This window comes from Panthera uncia (genome assembly GCF_023721935.1).
Source record: "Panthera uncia isolate 11264 chromosome E2 unlocalized genomic scaffold, Puncia_PCG_1.0 HiC_scaffold_19, whole genome shotgun sequence".
In the NCBI taxonomy this organism is placed as follows: domain Eukaryota; kingdom Metazoa; phylum Chordata; class Mammalia; order Carnivora; family Felidae; genus Panthera; species Panthera uncia.
Genome location: NW_026057588.1, coordinates 10,469,300 through 10,475,493, shown reverse-complemented (window position 1 = coordinate 10,475,493; position 6,194 = coordinate 10,469,300). Strand labels below are relative to the sequence as shown.

Genomic DNA, 6,194 nt, shown 5'->3' with positions numbered 1-6,194 from the left:
TAAATATTCAGAGCCGGGATCCGTCGGGCGTCCACGAGGTGCCGCTCCGCCTTTCTCACGACGCCATTGGCTGAAGCCGCCCGTCACTCTACTGGGGCGGGGGATAATGCGCGTGCGCACTGCTATGCGGGGGGGCGGGGGGCGGACCCGGGGAGAGGAGGTGTCGGAGGCGTCGCTGAGGATCGCAGAGTGCCAAGAACAAAACATGAAGGGAGAGAACCGAGATAATCGATCCCATTCATTACTGTTTGTTCTCTCTGCATCTACGTAGTTCATCTAGCAAATAGTCGAAAGGAAATGACAGGAAAATTGGGGACCCCTACAGACCCCACGATTAAGGAATGTCTTCGCCGCACGAGACAAACATGCATCTATAAAATCCCTGCTGTGCCGTAGATTTTTCTGGGGAGAAATAACTCCTCCCATTTAGTGACCGCCTACTGTTTGCCATCAGGCAGTAATGCAAAGGCACTGTGGCTTGTCGGCTAAGGTGTGGACTCTGGAATCAGAGTGCCCGGGTCCAAATCCTGGCTCCACTGTCTATTAGCTGTGTGACCTTGGTCAAATTAACTTCTCACCTGCAAAGTAGGAACAATTAGATTATCTACAATGTAGATGATGCTTAAATAAACCCACATAAGGCAGTTAAAACTGGGTTTAGCTCATACTAAGCATTCAGTAAATGCTAGCAGCTTTTATGTGATTATTCAACAAATAGAAATGGGGCCTCTACTGTGCTAGGGCCTGGAAACACAAAGGTGGCCAAGACAGCCCCTGTTCCTGTCCTCAAAGAACAAAGATTAAACCTACAAGTGAATATATGGTTACAAGTATGACAAGTGCTGTGATGGAAAAATTCTGGAAACCATAGGGGCTACATACAGAAAATGGGTTGTTGACAACGGGGTGCGGAGTGGTCAGAAAAGCCTTTGTGGAGGAAATGAGGTTTGAATAGAGACAGGAAGTACGAGAAAGTACCAAAGGGGATACATGAGAGAAGTGGAAACGGTATTGGTGTTCCAGCCAGAGGGAATGTTGTACACAAAATCTCTGTGGCCAGAAGGAAGCACAGGAAGCTTGCGTGCTGGAAGGAGAGAAGCAAAGAGAGAGAGTAGAGAGATTGTAGCTGGAGGGAGGGGGCAGGGCCAGGCCAAACATCTTGATAGCAGCCTACAGAACTGTAACGACTGTACCCCCCCATCACCCCCGCACCAACCCACCTTCCCTCTCTAATCCCCTCCTCTCCCACCTAGCTCATTCTGTTTCAGCCACATTATCCTCCTTGCTGTTTCCAGAACACTCCAGGCACATCCCACCTTAGAGCCTTTGCACTTGCTCTTTCCTCTGCCTGGAATGTTCTTTCCCCTGACGTCCATATGTCTGGACGTCCTCACATTCTTCAGGTCCTTGCTCTCGGTGGCACCAAATTAAACTTAACCCCTTACACACACACACACACACACACACACACCTCACACACTACCCACCATATCTGCCTTTCCTGCTTTATTTTTCTTCGGAGCCCATCTAACCACCCGACATGCTAAATATTTGACTTATTTATTTTGTTTAGGTCAGATCCATAAGGACAGGGATTTTTGTCCATTTTGTTCACTCCCATACTGCAGTCCTTGCTACTGTGCCTGGCACAAAGTAGGACATCAATAAATATTTGTGGAAGGAGTAAATAAGCAGGGGGGAGGGAAACGGTCAAATTTGCGTTCTGAACCCATACGTCACGTGGGGGTGCCTTGAGACTGGCAAACAGAGCCAGTCAGTGGCTAAGGCTGGGGAAGCGGGGTGCCTGGGTGGCTCAGTCGGTTAAGTGTGTGACAGCCAAGAAAGAATCCTTAAAGACGTCTTTGGTGCAAAAAGGGGATTTTATTAAAGCACCGGGACAAGGCCCGTGGGCAGGAAGAGCTGCACTGGGGTCGTGAAGTGAGGGGTAACTCATTATTTACCCTCAGGTTGGGGAGGGGGTCAGGGATAGTACATCTCTAAAGGAATCCTGGAAGCAAGGTTTCCGGGACCTTGAGGGGCTAGCTGTTGCTAGGGAAACGCCATTTATTACCTTTTGTAAACAACAACAACAACAACAACAACAACAACAAAACTCAGTCATGAGACCCTTCCGATGTATATGGGGGGGGCATAAACTTGGAGTAGGATTGCCAGCATATTTTGGGGGCAGTTGAGATAAAAGAAATACATTTACAGGATCCTGGGGGGTCAGGATAATGTTAAGCCAAGATTCCCTTTTGCCCCCAGCAAAGTGTCATCATCCAGGCAGCTGAGCTCCTGGAGGGAGGTCACTCTGTCGGTTTCAAGGACGTGCCAATGGGCTGGAGGCAGTAAGGGAATTTAAGTTTTCATTTGCCTCAGTTCCCCATAATCACCGTGGCAAGCACTTAAACCCCTTTCCTTTGTTCATGGGGAGCCAGGAGGTCTGGGGAATATCACACATTTTCCACCTGGGGGGGGGGGGGGCCCGCCTGTATTTTTCCCTCCGCTTGCCCCCCCCCCCCCATCACCTTCCATTTCCATTTCCGAGAGGCTTGTGCCTTTCCATGCAGCAACTAGCCCCATCTCGTTGCTCATTCCTATTCCTCAACCCACCTCCAGGTCTCAGAGACATCCCCTCCTCCAGGAAGCTCTCCCTGACCCCCCCCCACCCCAACAACTGCGTCAGACCCCATCTCTGGCCTCCCCCATCCTATCCCTGGTTACTTTATTCAAGTGGGGGGAAAGGAGGAAGGACATCTTATTTTTTTAATAAAATACCTCTTTTTTTAATGTTTATTTATTTATTTATTTATTTTGAGAGAGAGAGAGAGCGCAAATGGGGGAGAGGCAGAGAGAGAGTAAGAGAATCCCAAGCAGGCTTGAACCCATGAACCGTGAGATCATGACCTGAGCTGAAATCAGAGAGGGACACTTAACCAACCGAGCCACGCAAGAATATGATGAAACTGAGATTATGATGAAAGGAAATTGAGTACCAGACCGACATGAGCCAGGCATCCTACTAAGTGTTCTGCTAACCTGCCTGACGTCATTTCTAACTGTTCCCCCTGCCCCGGGCGCCCCTCCCAGACACACTTTAGCTTCCTGGCTTTTCCGTGCAGGTGCCGGACCTACACTCGTTGGCCAATGCGTACAACAAATCACCCCCAAATGTACCGGGCGACAACAGCCTCGTCTCACGGGTTCTGTGGTCAGGAATTGCAAGCAGCTGCAGATAGCCCAGTTCCTCTTTCGGAAGCAATCCACCGCTAAGCTCACCAGGTGGTTGTCGCCAAGATTCACTTCTCTGGGGGCTCGTGGCGGGGACCACCTTCAGGTCCCGGCCACACGGGCGTCTCTGAAGGCAGCTGGCTTCATCGGGAGAAGCAGGAGGCACCGGATTGAGGTGCAAAGAAGATGGAAGTCACTGTTTTTTGTAATCTGGTGTCAGAAGGGACAGTCCATCACTTTTGCTGAACTCCATCCCTTAAAATACATCCCTACATCCAGCCCATGGGTCAAGGAGAGGGGGTTACTCAAGGGGCTGAACACCAGGAGGCAGGGATAATTAGGTCCCACTTTAGAATGACTTCCTCCAGCCTCCTCAGCCCCTGCGGTCACTGGTCACTGCTCCCTCTGTCTGGAAGGCTCTCCCCCCAGATCTCTGTGTGGCTCCCTCCCTCCTCTCCCTCAAACCTTCCATAAAGCTCCTTTCATCGATTTAAACTGCAATACTCCCGGGGCACCTGGGTGGCTCTGTTGGTTAAGCATCTCACTCTTTTTTTAAAGATTTTTTTTTAATGTTTTATTTATTTTTGAGGTAGAAAGAGACAGAGCATGAGCAGGGGAGGGGCAGAGTGAGAGGGAGACACAGAATCTGAAGCAGGCTCCAGGCTCCGTGCTGTCAGCACAGAGCCAGACGCAGGGCTCGAACTCACAAACTGTGAGATCATGACCTGGGCTGAAGTCGGACGCCTAACCAACTGAGCCACCCGGGCGCCCCAAGTATCTCACTCTTGATCAGCATCAGGTTGATCTCATGGTTCCTGGGTTTGAGCCCCATGTCGGGCTCCACACTGCCAGTGTGGAGCCCACTTGGTATTCTCCCTTTCCCTCTCTCTCTGCCCCTCCCATGCTGTCTCTCTCTCTCTCTCAAAAATAAGTTAAAAAATAAAACTTAAATTGCAACACTCCCTGGATAGGCTGAAAAATGGTCTGCAAGGACCTCCGAGCCCTTGATCTCTGGGTTCAACACACTTTTGCAAGTGTGATGAAGTTAAGGCACTTGAGATACTGAGGTGTGCCCCAAGTATAATCACAAATGTCCTTACAAGAAGGAGATCCAACAGCAGGGCAGAAACAGAGACAATGTAACACAGAATGTAGGCTACACTGCAGGAGGAAAGGGGCAGAGCCAAAGAAAACAAGGAACACAGCTCCAGAAGCTGAAAGAGGAAAGGAAACTGATTCTCCCACAGAGCCTCAGGGAACGCAGCCCTGCCAATGGTTGATTTCAGTCCGTGAAACTGATTTTTGTTTGGGCTTCCCACCTCCAGAACTGTAAGAAAATAAATGTGTGTTGTTTTAAGCCACTGAGTTGTTGCAGGCAGCCACAGGAAATGAATATAGCACTCAAGCAGGTGCAATATATCCGCCTCTCCTGATTCAGTTTTTTTCCATAATGGTGATCAGTGTCTGAGATATTTTTCTGCTTAGTATTCTATTTATTGTCTGTCTCATCCACTAGAATATCGGCTCTAATATCACGGTCATTTTGTAACTGTTTATTATGGGCAACTTCAAAAAATTTTTAATGTTTATTTTTGAGAGAGACACAGACAGAGCGTGAGTGGGGGAGGAGCAGAGAGACGGAGACACAGAATCCAAAGCAGGCTCCGAGCTGTCAGCACAGAACCCAACGCGGGGCTCGAATCCATGAACTGTGAGATCTTGACCTGAGCCGAAGTCGGACGCTTAACCAACTGAGCCACCCAGGCGCCCTTCCCTTTCTTTCTTTAAAAAATGGCTTTTTACTGCATCTAAGAAAGAAAAAGTATTAATATATATGTTGTTCGAGCATAGAAAAAACAGTGTAAACACATTACATTTCTAAGAGATATGAGGTTAAAGGAGAAAATCTTTGGATAAGCTCTAAGTTTGTACAAAGAAGCTAGATTTGCTATTCTCCTAAAAGTGAAGGGACCTACTGTATTATACCCAGAAATCATCCAATACCTTTCCGCAAGAATGTAACTCAAGCTTTGCTGAAGCTCCATATTCCGTGAAGGCATCTAAAATGTCAATCGGGGTGCCTGGGTGGCTCAGATGAGTGCCTGACTTCTGATTTTGGCTCAGGTCACAATCCCAGGGTCGTGGGATCGAGCCCCGTGTTGGACTCTGCACTGAGCATGGAGCCTGCTTGGGATTCTCTTTCTCTCCCTCTCTCTTCCCCTCTTCCCCACTTGCTTCCTCTGTCTAAAATAATAATAAAATAAAATAAAATAAAATAAAATAAAACAAAAGGCCAATCCACAGGCAGAATTGCTCCTTCCTCCCCTGTCCATTTATGCAGTCGTCTTCATGGATTTCTGGCCAGATGTCACAGACAAAGGCTGAGAGGTTGTCCAGGATTTCATCCCTGTTCAGCTAGAAGTAGGTCTGGAGGATGGTCATCTCTCCTGCATCTCCTTCTCCGTTCGCTCCAGTACTGCACCTGCGGTGGGATTCCAGAGCAGCAGCTTTCTTGGCCTTGAACTCCTCTCTGCACAGATGGTATTGTTCAATTTCAGCCGACCTTCTTTGGCCAGCTTCCGCCTCTGGTTCTTTCACCTGTGGGCCTCAGACACCTTCTCAGTGGCCCCCTTTTTGGTCTGTAGCAGCTGCAGGATGCCCTGCGACTGGTTGGAGGTGGTGGCAGCCATTCCGAGCCCAAGGGAGCAGCCTAAATCGACTTGGTCGCCCCCTCGGGTCCCCATTTCAGACTTCTGACCCCCCCAGAATTATAAGATAATAAATGTGTGTTATGTAAGCTTGTGGTAATTTGTTACAGCAGTCATAGGAGACTAACATACCTCTGTTGTGAAAAAGAGAGGTCAGACTGAATAAAGAAGCCCACACAAGGGGTGCCTGGGTGGCTCAGTGGGTTAAGCATCCGACTTCGGCTGTGCCGACAGCTCAGAGCCTGGAGCCTG

At 49.0% G+C, this 6,194-nt stretch overlaps 1 pseudogene; it reads right to left on the bottom strand.

Annotated features, from left to right (window-relative positions):
• Window positions 1-3,302: 3,302 nt before the first annotated feature.
• LOC125916147 (V-type proton ATPase subunit G 1-like) lies at window positions 3,303-6,136 on the bottom strand (annotated as a pseudogene).
• Window positions 6,137-6,194: the final 58 nt, after the last annotated feature.